The sequence below is a fragment of the Podarcis filfolensis genome (assembly GCF_964270895.1).
Source record: "Podarcis filfolensis genome assembly, chromosome: 11".
Taxonomy (NCBI): Eukaryota; Metazoa; Chordata; class Lepidosauria; order Squamata; family Lacertidae; genus Podarcis; species Podarcis filfolensis.
Window position 1 is genome coordinate 9508270 of NC_139613.1, and position 14882 is coordinate 9523151.

Here is a 14882-nt window from a genome sequence, read left to right on the forward strand (position 1 = left end):
GAAAGCCAGAAGTCGCAACAGGGGCTTACTTCCGAGCAAACACGCCTTCCGAGGTCGGCGCTCGCACAAACTCCCCGCGTCCACCAACTCCCAGGCACGTCCGCTCAGCTGCTGCTGCTGCTTTGCTTTGTTTTCGAAGTGGTGGGGCTCGAGGACTTGTTAACCCCGCTCCTCCGGAAAGTTAAAAGCACACAAACACACACACACACACCCCTGACTTGAGCTAGGAGAGGACCCCCGGCGGGTGCTGGCTCCGAAGCGCACGCGCGCAACGGGGGAGGGAGCGGAGCAGAGAAGGGGCGGCGATCCCACGCGCGTTTCCCACCTTGGGAGTAATGAAAAAGAGTGGGGGGGGGGGCAAAGCTGATTGAATAGAAGAGGGTGCGTGTGGCCTGGCTGGCTTCCTTCCTACTAAGCTTGGTCAGAGGAGGGTGGATTTGGGGGGGGGGGGCGCAGAGTACCAGCAAACAATCCTCCTCCCTTAAAAAGCCCCCCCAAAAGGAAAGTGGGGTCTTTTGAGGGGCTGGGGGGCAACACCATCACCTTCCTCCTTCTCCCCTCCCCCACCCACCCGGAGGAGGCCTCCCCTCCCCCCCCCCTCCGCAGCACCGCCTACTCCCACCACAACAAAGCGAGGGAGCCACCCCCCTCGCGCAGCCCAGGCCGCGGGGCCTAGGCCTATGGGCGCCCCCCGCCCGCCCTTCCGGGACCCCCGGCCTGGGCGCCCCCTCCCCTCCCGCCGCCCCTCGACCCGCCGCCGCCCCGCGTCCCCCTCAGAGACCAACCTCCTCGCCCCCCGAGCTGCGCCTCTGCCACCCTCGCTCCTTCTCTCGCTGGCAGGCCCCTCTCCCTCTTCTCACCCCCCCCCTCACCGCGAGCTCGCCGCTCCGCGCCTGCTATTGGCTGCCGGGAAGAGGCCCCTCCCGCGGCGCACCTCATTGGCCGCCGTCGCCGCCCGTCCGGGGGAAGCCGCGGCGCCGAGTGGGTAAGGAGGGACGGGAGGGGAGGGGTTTCGAGCGGCCACGCCTACTCTTCCTCAGCCCCTCCTCCCCTCCCGCTCTCTCTTGCTGCCTCAGCTCTCATTGGAAAAGCGGCGAGTGGCGGCGCCGGCCAATCGCCTCGCACGCAGGGCGCTCGGCGTCGGAGGGGAGGCGGGAGGAGAGGGAGAGGCGCCGCCCTCGCTAGGGACGGGAGGCGCCGGCGCATTGGTCCAGGCGGGTGTCAGCTTGGCCCTCCCGCCTGTTGTCGGGCTGCCTCCCCGTATTCTCAATATTTGGGGGTTGGTTGCGCCAAGGCGGGTGGGGGGTGGGAGAAATTGGGTTGAGCTGCAAAAGCACTAGAGGTGGAGGGAAAGGAGGTCGGCGGCGAACTCCTCCGCCAGATGCGCTTCGTAACCTTCCGCGCGGGAATTGTCTCTCTCGCAGCGGGAAATAGGCCCCGAGCCCCGCCACGTCCTAAAAGCGGCAGAGGAAAACAACACAGTTACATACAGTTTCTCAGCTCACCTTAATAAAAATAAAGACATTTTTTAAACACAATATGCCACAAAACAATCCGTTCCCGCCCCCCTCAACCTGGCTCTGCACATGCCCAACATCACACCTGTGTGTGAGGTAAAATTTCAGAGACTGCACAGAATTAGGCCTTCATAACAAAGTATGGTTTAAGAGTGTAGCTGAGGGAATGAACTGTGGTTTGTTTGTTTTTTTGTGAGGGGAAAACTTGGCTGTTGAAGAACCATTTCCATAATCGCAGTGTGTGCGGTCAGGTCTGCAAAAGTGTGGATGGAGGCAGATGAAGAAGCGCCCTCAAAATGTATCCCTTAGGGATGTTGTAAATGGAATAGCACAGGGCCGGGAAGCTCTGGCCCTCTGGACATTGTTGGGGCTCCCAGCGCTCTTCTGCCTCAGCCAACATCCCCCAAGTGGTCCAAGTCGAGCTGGAGCTGAAGTCCAACAACATCTGGACATCTACAGGTTTCCCACCAAAGGGAGGGAGACAACAACAGTCATGGAGATCAAGTGTGCGGCCTAGCTCAGAGGTGTCTCAAAAATAGACTTCAGGTCAAAAGAACAGAAGAGAAGTCTAATGGATCAGGCCAGTGACCAACCTGGTCCAACATCCCGTTCTCAAGATGACCAGTGGCCAACCTAGCCCTGCATCTGTTCTCAAAATGGCCTGTGGGTATGACCTGTATGTCAGTATTCTGGCCAGCTATCAGCACAACATGATGTGAAATTAGGGGACAGGAGATGTATCTGGCTGATCCTTCATATTCACTTACTTTCTAAAAGATGTGTTTTTCAAAGATGGCATCCTTCAAAGATGAAGCACTCTGTACCCTTGAGGAGCCAGAATTTCTGAAAAAAATGGCAGTGTCATTGCCATAATTTGGTCCATAAAGGGCTAAACTATCTCTGATGATAACCATTCAAAAAGGAAATGGCTGATTAAACATCACAAGTATTTTGCTCCTTGGGATTGCCAATACTTAACAGGCCCCTAGGTACAGTCTTTAACACCAGCTTGATCTACAACAATTCACGGGTGATAATGTACCAGCAAAAAGTGCTTCCAGCTGCATACAGTTTTTATCAAGTCCTTATACCTTTGTAAAGTTCTAATTCCTCAGGAAATAGATTATTTTTATGCTGTGCTTCAGTGAGATAATTGCTACGTAGAACTATTCTGATTTGTTCAGGGATAACAGAAATCCCCCTGTTGCAAAATAAACCTTATCTGAGTACCAAGGAGATGTTTATCAAGAACTGGCCAAATGAACAGTCCTCCCACTCCTCTGTCAGCAACCCAAGAAGAGTTAGCTATTCTGTGCATGCCGTATTGCTATTATGGGGACTTAATGCACGTTTTATACGTATGTGGCCTTATTGGTGATTGAACTATTTCGTTCAATCCTCGCCCCTCCTGGTAAGCAACAGCAACTCAACTGCTGAGAAGCTAGGGTAGCAACCAAATTTGGAATACTGTGTACGGTTCTGGTTGCCTCACCTCAAAAAGGATATTGCTGAGTTGGAAAAGGTTCAGGAAAGGGCAACCAAAATGATAGGGGAAAATCAGCAACTCTTGTCAGGAAAGCTTGCAGCATTTGGTAGAGGTGACATGATAATTTATAAAATTATGCATGGGATGGAGAAAGTGTAGAGAGAAAAGTTTTTCTCCCTCTCTCATAACACTAGACCTTGTGGACATCCAATGAAGCTGAATGTTGGAAGGTTCAGAAGACAGGCAAACTAATGACAGTGTACTGGAAGAAGCAAAGATGATGAGTGTCGAAGCAATGATTATTCAACGTCAACTTCGTTGCACTGGTCATGTTGTGCTGATGCCTGATTATCGTCTTCCAAAGCAACTACTCTATTCCGAACTTAAAAATGGAAAGTGTAATGCTGGTGGTCAACAAAAGACGTTCAAAGACTCTCAAGGCAAATCTTAAAAAATGTAGTATAAACACTGACAACTCGTGTTTGGAGAACAGCCTTTACCAAAGGTGTTGTGGACTTTGAAGACGCTCAAACTCAGGACGAAAGGAAGAAACGCGCTAAGAGGAAGGCATGCTTGGTAAACCTTCACCATGATCAACCCCCACCCAGAAACCCATGTTCCCACTGTGGAAGGATGTGTTGGATCCAGAAACCCATGTTCTCTTATGGACTCACTTTTAAAACCGTGTTTATGGAAGACGATCTTACTTGGCTATGAGTGATCGCAGAAGAAGAAGAAGAAGAAGAAGAAGAAGAAGAAGAAGAAGAAGACGACGATGACTGGGGGACTTGCTCCCACATGTGGCAGTGATGGTCACCAACTTGGATGGCTTTAAAAGAGGGTTGAATTAATTCATGGAGGAGAGAAAGAAATCGGTGGCTATTAGCCACAGTGGCTAACCGTGTTTATGGAAGACCATCTTACTTGGCTACGAGTGATCGCCAAAGAAGAAGAAGCAGCATCTCTGCCTTCACAACCAGTAATGCAGAGGCAGCAATGCTTCTGAATAATAGTTGCTGGAAACTCCATGAGGATCCCGCTTGCAGGTTTCCCACGGGCGTCTGCTTGGCCACTGTGAGAACAGGATGCTGGACTAGGTGGGCCACAGGCCTGATCCTGCAAGCCTTCCTTCTGTTCTTATAAAATTGCAAGGATCTCTTTCTGCTCTTGAAAGGAAGCATACACTCGGCATCAGTGAACACAGAGCAGCTCTGCCTTAATCATTATATAATCTGCAAAATGCAGTCATGTTCCAAATTTACAAAACAAATAGCTGGACGTTGAGGGTGATAGCTGATGGAGGGGGGGAGCAGACAAAAGTCAGCCTGTCCCTGGGATGCAAATTGGAAAAGGGGAGTGTGTTCTATAGGTCAGACGCTTACTAATTCCTAATGGCTTACTAATGGTCACTTTAGAAGGAATGTATTTGAGGTCTTTCTCAGGGCTCGGCTGAACAGTTAATTCATGACTGATCTCGTTATGATTTAAATCTGTCACCATCTCACTGTATGTCTGTCTCTTCCCCTAGCACATAACACTTTGTGGCTTTTTTTCTTTCTTTCTTTTCCCAGAAGGTGAGGTAGTTTCCTAGAGACTTCACAGGCTATTTATAATATCTTTTGCCCTTATGTTTCATGTAAATATATGCAGATCTTTGCTTAACCTTGAGACTGAGTTGAGAGAAGCATCAATGCTGCCTTTGTATAGAAATGGCCTTGTCCTCTAGAGCACTATTCTTCAACCTTTGGTCTCCAGAAGCTGTTAGACTACAACTCTCCTCGTCCCTGAGCATTGGCAAAGATAACTGAAGATGATGGAAGGTGAGATAAAATGTAATAAATTAACAAACAAAACAGACATTTCTGATTATTATTGCTATGTTACTACGCAGCCGGGACCTAGTTGTCTGATCAATGTACTGACCTTGCACACTGTGCAACCTGGGTCCTACATGCTAATTTAAAAAGTGTTTCCTCCAAAGATTATTTCACCATCTTTCACATCTGTGTCTAAAGTCTGGTTCCATGGACTCACCTTTACAGACGTTACGATTTAAAAGACACACCTGCATTTTAATTCCAAAAGGCTTTTAAAAAAGAAAAGAATTGTTGGAAGGCTGAATTGCATAAAAAAAAATAGCTGTCTTCCTTTTGTTATATTTAAATTGCCCCTGGCTTTAAAACATTTTAAAAAATTATATATGTTGTCTAAATTTGTTGTTCTATTATAGATAATCTCAGACATTTTATAGAGAAGGAGCAAACAAGCTTTATGGATCAATACATCATACCTCACTTTATGCATCAGGCTACATACATCTGCCTACATAAGCTTATGCCATAATAAATTTGTTAAGTCTTTAAGGTGCCACAAGCCTCTTTATTCTTTGTTTTTGTTTTTATTATACATCTGTTCTCCTCTACAGAGAACTTGCTCTTTCCCAGTGTGTAAACCCAGATTCTGTGCAAGTTAAGGTTGAATATGATGGTTGTGAATGTATTTGTCTCACTTGTAAATTTGCATAATGATTTCTCTCGGGCTGCTTCCAGACTGTGGCAAATTCAGGTTGCAGAATTATAGCAGATTGGGAGGTCTTGCACAGCAAACCGGCTTCCCCCAAAGATTTGACTTTTTGCAATGAACTATGGTCTCATCCCACTTCCCAGCAAGTACAAAGCATACAAGAGCCCCCTTCTACCCATGGATCTCCTTAGCTGGATTGGAGTGCAGATGGGATTCCTCTCCCAGCCCAGCCCTGACAATGGACCTGTCTTAACATTGCCTCATTCTTAAATTTACACTCCACCTTTCAAGGGTGGTCTTGGGTGGCCACCAAGGCAGTTGTACCTGATGGAGTCTGAACCTTGGCAGATGTTTCACGATGGCAGGTGCAGAGCTGGCCCTCATGCTTACACCCACACCCCTCCTGTGAAAACAACAATGTCCAAAGCATCACACAACTTAAGCCAATCCTTTCTGCATGTTTTTGGGCCACCCGAAACCATATTTATAAAGTCATAATGCTGGAAGAGAGTGGGGGAAGTAATAGGAAACCAAGGGTTCTTTGGAAGTCATGTGAGCCCAATTAAGTGCATGCAATAATCTTGGGCTTAGTTTGATTAACCCTGATCTCACCTTTATTATTTTCTCATTTATCTCTTCAATAGGATGAAGTTAATACTTATCACAATATCTGAATGACACAGACAGGAAGATAAGAATAAGCCAATTTACTGTACGATCAGTCAGTTATTGCAATACAGTCTGCTTCCGATTTATACTATGTAAAAAAAAGGCCTAGGGCTAATTAAGCATATGTTTGTGCAGATTAGGGCCTAAATGAGATTTACCCCAATTTTCTACACCATCTGTGCACACTGGAAACATATGAGAGGGAGATATCTATCATCTACCTACCTACCTATCTATCTATCATCTATCTATCATTATCTCCTATGCAAATTCAGAGTGGAATCCCCAAAGCGGTTGGATGGCGCCTTATAACCCTCTTTCTAGCAATTCCTGTGGCCAAACTGGTGCTAAAGGCCTTGCTCTGCTTTCCTTTGGACCACATCAGCGAGGCCAAGAGGGGGGTCTTGTTGTCTGGACCACCTAGGACCTTCATACACACTGCCTAGGCTTGTGCCCTGGGGAGGTCTCTTCAATGCTGCTAATACAGTTTGACTTCACCCCCAGAGGCACACTCTATTGTCTCTTGAGAGGGAGAGGGAGCGTGGCATGGGGAATTTTGAGAGCCAGATAGAGAGGTCTGGGGCTGCATTTGGCTTCCAGGCATGAGGTTCCCTACCCCCGTTCTACAGCCGATGAGGACATTGATGTCTCCCTCCTGCCCCAAAGCCAATCTGAATCACGCACACAATGCGGAGTTGAAGGAGCTGGGTATGTTTAGCCTGGGAAAAAAGGAGACTGAGAGGAGATATGATAGCCATCTTCAAATATCTAAAAAGGGCTGTCACATGGAAGATGGAGCAAGCTCGTTTTCTCCGAAGGGTAGGACTCAAACCAAGTGGCTTCAAGTTACAAGAAAGGAGATTCCAACTGAACATCAGGAAGAACTTTCTGATGGTAAGAGCTGTTTGACAGTGGAACAGCCTCCCTTGGAAGGTGGTGGACTCTCCTTCCTTAGAGGTTTTAAAAGCAGAGGTTAGGTGACCATCTATCATGGATGCTTTAGTTGAGATTCCTGCATTGTAGGAGGTTGAACTAGATGAGGCTCAGAGTCCTTCCAACTCTACAATTCTACGATTCCTTCAGGTCTCACAGATGTTCAGAGATGCTTACTTGAGTGCTGAAATCACATCTACTCAATATGCAAAACTTCTTGTATGTCAGTCACCCATAATTGAATTATTCATATATTTATGTAATTTGTAATTGTCTCTCTCCCCCACCCCTTTCTTTTTTTGCAAGATGTCATCATCTTCTCTCCACCATTTCCTGCCAGGCATACGGATAATTTCCTCTTCTTTTAATTTATTCCCCCCCCTCCCCAGTTTTACCTTTTCAGATATTTGGAAAACTTGCCTCTAAAATGCTTTTCACAAGATAGCACATGCTCCCATCTCAGCTTACTTTGAAGTTTATGGCTTCCACTTGGACCTCAACAGGTCTCTGTGGAGTAAAAGGGCACCCAAAGGACATGGAGAATGGCATGTGGATTGGAGATCCACGTTTCCATTGTTCAGAGCAGATGTGGGGGAGGGCTGTCAGGAGCCATTCCTGACCTGGGTTGGGTATTGTCCAATCCAGGATCTCTGACATCTGGAGCTGGAGCTGAAAGCCAGGGTCCCAAATGCTGCAAGCGACAGTGCTTAGGACTTTATTAAGAACCTGCCAATGGCCCATCTAGTCCAGCATCCTATTATCACAGTGGCCAATCAGATGCTTGTGGGAAATCCGCAAGCAGGACCTTGGAAGAAGAGCCCAGGCATCATGGCTAGTAGCCGTCTGTTGCTGTCCCCTCCATGAATTTGTCTAGTCCTTTTTAAAAGCCATCTAGGCTGTTAGCCATCACTGCCTCTTGTGAGAGCAAGTCCTTCAGTCTAACTGTGTGCTGCGTCCATTGGGTGTCTATGATTTATACACGGGAGGCGCTGTGGTCTAAACCACTGAGCTTCTTGGGCTTGCCGATCAGAAGGTCGGCGGTTTGAATCCCCATGATGGGGTGAGCTCCCGTTGCTCGGTCCCAGCTCCTGCCAACCTAGCAGTTCGAAAGCACACCAGTGCAAGTAGATAAATAGGTACCACTGCGGCAGGAAGGTAAATGACGTTTCTGTGCATTCTGGTTTCTGTCATGGTGTTCTGTTGCACCAGAAGCGGTTCAGTCATGCTGGCCACATGACCCGGAAAGCTGTCTGTGGACAAACGCCAGCTCCCTTGGCCTGAAAGTGAGATGAGCGCCACAACCCCATAGTCGCCTTGGACTGGACTTAACCATCCAGGGGTCCTTTACTTTTACCTTTTTATCCATGAGTTAAAACACAATGCACTAGCAAACATTGACATCAGTGGGAGTTAAAAGTAAACACCCTTATAATAATAGAGTTTGATGTCAAGGGCTATTTAACGATACCAGTGATCCATCTGAATCAGGCAAAATTCTCCCTATGGTAGCATTGCATCTAGACTAAAACTGGCCACAGGTAACTGGAGAGTCAACTTACTAAACCATAAGTGGATTATGCAATATGCATTTCTAATGCTTCCTGTGTTCATTTAGTTGGGCCACCATTTCTGCTTTGGGAACTATTAGATGGGATATTCATTTATTTGTCACCTTATTTCACACAATTCATTTTGGATGTGTTGTAAACTTTAAAGAATATCATTTTTTTAAAAACCCTAAAATTCATAGCAGGGCAATACCTCCTTGTAAACCACTTGAAGGTGTGTGTGTGTGTGTATGTACAATCAAGCAGTGTACAAATTTTATGAGACAAATAAATGAAATAAATACCACTATTAGGCCAGAGGAATGTTGCAGGTGTTTCGCTTCCCCAGAACTCTCTATCAGGCCTTGAGAAGATAAAATAATTTCATATGTTCGTAATAAATAAGCACTGTGCAGTTTGTCTGCGACAGTTTCCCACATTATTTGGCCACTAGGTGGTGTTGAAGAGCCACAGAGATTATTGTTCTTAAGACATAGCTCAGCGGTGAAACATCTGCACTGCATGCAACATAGACTCAGGTAGGACTGGGAGAAACCCATTTAAAATTCTGGAGAGTCGCTGTCAGTCACTAGAAGGAGTACGGAACTCAGGCCCGGGGCCCAACCTTTGCTTATAAACCTCCAAGGGAGGAAAGTTCACAACTTCCCGAGGGAGACTGTTCCACTGTCAAACAGCTCTCACTGTCATAAAATTTTTCCCTATGCTTAGTCAGAATCTCATTTCTTGTAACTTGAAGCCATTGGTTGAAGTCCTACTCTCCAAAGCAGGAGAAAACAAGCTTGCACCATCTTCCATGTGACAGCCCTTTAGATATTTGAAGATGGCTATCATCTCCCCTCCCAGTCTTCTCTTTTCCAGGCTAGACATACCCAGATCCTTCAACCATTCCTCATAAGGCTTGACTTCTAGATGCTTGATCATCCTAGTTCTCCTCCACCTGCACACATTCCAGTAAGTCCTGTTTAATTTAATGGGGAGTTATTTCAGAGCAAACACATATCAGATTGAACTTTTAGAAGGTTGAGGATTAGGGAGGCCTTAAGAAACAGATAGGGACGCGGGTGGCGCTGTGGGTTAAACCACAGAGCCTAGGACTTGCTGATCAGAAGGTCAGTGGTTCGAATCCCTGCAATGGAGTGAGCTCCCTTTGCTCGGTCCCAGCTCCTGCCAACCTAGCAGTTCGAAAGAACCTCAAAGTGCAAGTAGATAAATAGGTACCGCTCCGGCAGGAAGGTAAACAGCATTTCCATGCGCTGCTCTGGTTCGCCAGAAGCGGCTTAGTCATGCTGCCCACATGACCCGGAAGCTGTATGCCGGCTCCCTCGGCCAATAAAGCGAGATGAGCACCGCAACCCCAGAGTCGGCCACAACTGGACCTAATGGTCAGGGGTCCCCTTACCTTTTTAAGAAACAGATGCAGATCATATAACAACACATAATTCTGAGAGGTTTAGGATACTGGTTGATTTGAGATAATATTTTATTTTGTCCACGGGTTGCAAAAATGTGCAATAGGTATGTTTACAGGACCGGCTCCTTGTCAGTGGATGGGATTTGCAATTCCTTCCCTGTCCCCAAATAAATCAAATGGAAGGATTCTGATCACATTCTGCTCTACAGCAATTAGTGCAAGTAAGACATTTGCTTGACATGTTCACATGGACCGCTTACTGCCCTGGCCAGAGATGCTCATGCAAGCTCGTTCTCAAGGTATCTTGAAACATCTGTGCAGAACAACCACTTGGCTAAAAGGAAGGCTTGCAGAATGATTGCCTCTGGTCCATGTCCGGGACCACATGGGTAACATTTGAAACAGGGGGGATGCCATGGCTTGGGACTTCCACTGTCAAGTGTTATCGGTGTGTTATGAGATCCAATCATGTGGAAGCAGAAAGGGTAACGGAAAGATCAAAATAGTCAGGGCCATGTGTACTTAATGCTTAATAATAATAATAATAATAATAATAATAATAAGCTGCTCCTGAGCAATACAAAAGCTGGGTCCTGTGGCTTGCGTAAATTATGCAAATTGAAGCAATGCTAAATCATTTCTTTCAACTTTGCATCGCTTATACCGCAGGTTTCCACCCCGCACAATTGATTCAGGTTTCTCAAGTCACAAGGAAGGGCTATGGTGGGCCCTGAATCCTTGTCCGCTGGCGGTTTTTAAACCGTCTTCTGAAATTTCAGTTAACACACACACAAATCTCCAGTGCCCCTCTCTGCTTCCATGTGCTGCACCATGCAGTTCTCCTCATCTACCACAACAAAGGTGGTCGCTGTAGACTGGACACCTGTACAAAGCAATGCCTGCAAAGTGCTCCCCTCTTGCAGAGAATTCCCTCAAGAAGCCTTTGGGAAGAGTGGATGAATCCAGGCATCAAAGCTTTGGGGCCTGCAGCGGAGTATTTGACTGGGGCATTTTATTGCAATCTGTGCTTCAATTGGTTTACTCAAGTGTTTCCCACCACTTCCTTCTCTCTCAAACTTGATTACTGTGCACTTTGTGATTGGCAGCTGAAGGTGTGAACTGACACCACTGGAAGACCTGTGTGTTGGAAGTGCAAACAGATAGGCAAGCTCTGCCTGTGGTTTTGCACCTGTGGTGGTCCATTCAGACATGCCTGTGATGGTCCATTCGTCACTTGGGAATCAGCCCGTACTCAGGAGCTCAAGCCACTTTTAGTATTGATTCCGATGGGCTTTGGCCAGCTCAGCTATGTTGGACTGTGGCCTGTCAGATTTTGCGTTGTCTCCAGCGATACCCTTGATCAGAATGAACCTCCCTGGGCAAGTTGGTACATCAGAATATTCATCCTGCACATTGTGAGGAATGAGTTACAGGATACTGAGCACCCTTAATATTCTGCATGAGTGAGAGGCCCACCCCTCCAAGCCTGATAAATGGAACAAATCAGTTGCAATTCATGCAAATATCTTCTGCACAAAACCCTGCTCAGTTATACGCCAGTTTTATTCTGGATCAGAATAAAGTCTCCTAATGTTGGAGATGTGTATTGGGAATGTCTGCGTGGCAATTTCCTGTTTTAGCACTAGCAGATATGATGGGCAAGTTCAGGTATTACCCTCTAAATGTAGGGAGACATTTAAAGCACACCATTCTCCCTGTGCCGGCATCTTCCAGGGCAGAGGTGGTGGACCTGTGGCCCTCCAAATCTTGCTGGGCATCACCCCTGACCATGTTTTCTTGGGCTGTTCAAGTCCAACAACTGGTAAGCCACTGGTTCTTCATCCCTGATCTAGGAGGACTTGATGTGAAGCTGGAGAGATTCCTTCTGGGTCACACCATTCCCCAGTCTCCCCAAAAGAAGAGAGTATTTGCACCCTGCTAGCTGCACCTACCTTCTCCTTACCAGAGAGAGAACATCTGTGTCTACTATTTTCACAGACCTCTCTGGCAGCAGCTGGTTTTGCCTGCAGTTGGAGTGGGAAGAGAGGCAGAAAAGGCCACAGTTGCTTCCACCTGCATGGCAGACATGTGGATAGCTTCGGGGGAACTGAAACGCAAGGCGCATGGGTAGATGATGAAGCTCAGCAATGCAGCAGATGCATAACTGAGCTTCAAACCTATCTCCAAAGTTCCAGAAGCTGCTATAGTCCAGAACCTGTGCTGTGATGCCGACACAGAGAGAGAGCGCTTCTGTGGAAGCAAGATTTCCTGTTCACTTCAGTGGAAGGGCAACCATCCCTTTATGTGTGTGGTGTGCTGAAATCCTTTCGTAGAACAGATCTCTCACCAGGGCACCAACTAGAGCTCGTTGCACCAAAGTGAGCAGCTGTCCATGTCACATGACTTCAAATGTATCTCCAAAATCATAGGGTCTAGAAGTATGCATTATTTATAAAAACAAAAACCAAAGAGAAATAAAACAGGAAAGCGGAAGGTTGTCAGAATCTAGGTTCCGGATGCTGTGGAAAATTTTACACATACTTGATCACAGGGAACAATTAGTCAAGGGCAGGGCAGCCCCACAATGGGGTATTCACCCCCTCGAAGCAGGCAGCTGCAATTATGGGATGCCAGGGGGCTGCATTGCAGTGAAATGTCAAGAAGCTGCGAGAGCATTATGGTCTGTAAATGTCCCTTCCACCAGAAAATGAGCCCAGCCACGAGCCAGCTAACATATAACCCAAATGAGATCATCCAGGGGCAATCAGCCTTAACTTGTTAACAACAGCAACACAATCAGCGTCCATTGTTCCCTTTAACAATCAAGAAGTCTAATAAGGTGCAAAGTCACATGGAAAAGGCCTTTGGAAGCAGCCCAATCTGGGGGTCCCGTAAGTCAAACAGAATGGCACTAAATGTACATAGGTGGGTTTGAACTGGGTGTTGAAGTTCAAAACGTTTGAAGGGCACCAGGTTGGGGGAAGGCTGGGTTAAATTTTGGAACACCTGCTAGCATCTTTTCACACATTATGTTTCTTCGGTGTACCCTGAAGATGTCTTAAGGACATGTGACCCATACGTTTACAAACACGTGCATTATTGAAGTACATTTGTCAGAAAGCCATGATCGGCTACGGTTATGTCACCTGCTGAGTGTACACCTGGCGACAAACCCAGGTTTGCTGCCCTGTCATGTGTGAATCAGCCTTTTCCTTCCCCGTGTTTTACTGATGTGCATTTTTAAAAAACCCTGCATGTTGCCAATAATTTAAGAAAAAGAAAATCAACTAATACTGCTTAATAAATACAAAAAAGTATCTTTTCCGGTCTTTTAAAACAAGAATCTAGAGCGTCCACAAGAGTTAAGGATGATTGTCCCTTGATTATCTAAGGCAAATCTGTTTGACATGGTATCCCACCCCCATTCTTCTTTTTACATAAAGCAGTCACATAAAAATAGTTATAAATAGAAAATTTCCAAAGGATCTTCCACCCTCCTGACAATACCCCGTCCCGACAAACAGGAAACATAACCAAAGCATGTCCCTTTTGCTTCAAGTTCTTGTAGATTATACAGTACTCAGAATCTTTGGATATTTTACAAGGACTCCAAATCGTAGGACACTCCCCACCCCCGCCGCAAGCCCTCCCCACACTCAAATAACCCCTCAAAACCTGAAGGAAGCCATAATCTGCAAAACAGTAGCTCAGAAAGATGTCTGTACATTTAGAAACAAAAATAGTCTGACGCGGTTCTCGAAAGGTTCTGTTCTCCTTCCCCACACTGGTGCAAATAAGAGAAGTCTTTTGGTGGGTTTTAAACAAACGCAGGCAGTTTTTTTTTTGGGGGGGTGATTTAATTTTCAACAGTCTTCCAGTAAGAAAAAAAAGTCTTTGATCCTTGAAAGGTCCCTTCACCAGAGGGAGCCAAGCAGTGCTGAAGGGGGCCTACGGAGAGAAAAAGAAAATAAATTTCAGGTACAGGGAAATTTGCTTTCAGTAGTCCATTCTTTAAAGTCATGGTCCTATGGTTTTTCTTTCATTATTCTTGGAAGGAAGGTTGCACATAAAAATTGGGGGGTCGCCTTGCCATGCTCTCTGGTAACCTCCGAGCTAGACTACTGTAATGTACAGTTTGTGGGACTGCCCTTATGGACAACCTAGAGGTTTCAATGAGGACACGGGTGGTGCTGTGGGTTAAACCACAGAGCCTAGGACTTGCCGATCAGAATGCCGGTGGTTCGAATCCCTGCAATGGGGTGAGCTCCCATTGCTCAGTCCCTACTCCTGCCAACCTAGCAGTTACCTTCCGACGGGAAGGTAAACGGTGTTTCCGTGCACTGCTCTGGTTCACCAGAAGCGGCTTAGTCATGCTGGCCACATGACCCGGAAGCTGTATGCCGGCTCCCTCGGCCAATAAAGCGAGATGAGCGCCACAACCCCAGAGTCGGCCACGACTGAACATAATGGTCAGGGGTCCCTTTACCTTTACTTTTAGAGGCTTCAATGAGTGCAGGAACTGTCTGCTGGAATTTCAACTGATACATATTACACCTATTCTGAAAGAATTAACATTGGCCGCCTATGTGCTTCCAAGCCCAGTGTGAGGGGCTGGTGCTTTAAAGCCCTCAACAGCTTGGGACCCCAATGTTTCTTCCCATAACAGACTGGCTGTGTCCTAAGATCTAGCACTCCTCTCCTCTGTTGCGTTTGGAGAGACAGTTATCTAACGCTGCCTCTTCTTCGGTATTCATGGAGATGCAGCCATTGCAGTC

At 46.8% G+C, this 14882-nt stretch overlaps 2 protein-coding genes and 1 long non-coding RNA gene across 8 annotated transcripts in view; all 3 read right to left on the reverse strand.

Moving 5' to 3' along the window:
- Window positions 1-898, reverse strand: part of SMAD2 (SMAD family member 2) — a 39893-nt gene extending 38995 nt beyond the window's left edge. For 2 of the 5 annotated variants that reach the window (XM_083575766.1, XM_083575762.1), the window contains exon 1: window positions 786-898. The gene's annotated coding sequence lies outside the window, so the exon portion shown is untranslated. Of the gene's footprint in view, window positions 1-29; window positions 569-785 lie in introns of those variants that run through there. The other 3 variants (XM_083575764.1, XM_083575763.1, XM_083575765.1) reach the window with 3 other exon arrangements.
- The window catches only part of LOC310744513, a 294405-nt gene that overhangs the window by 140853 nt on the left and 138670 nt on the right, over window positions 1-14882 (reverse strand). The window lies entirely within an intron of this gene.
- Window positions 10159-14882, reverse strand: part of ZBTB7C (zinc finger and BTB domain containing 7C) — a 97011-nt gene continuing 92287 nt past the window's right edge. For both annotated transcript variants that reach the window (XM_083575657.1, XM_083575658.1), the window contains one exon: window positions 10159-14055. The gene's annotated coding sequence lies outside the window, so the exon portion shown is untranslated. The remainder of the gene's footprint in view (window positions 14056-14882) is intronic.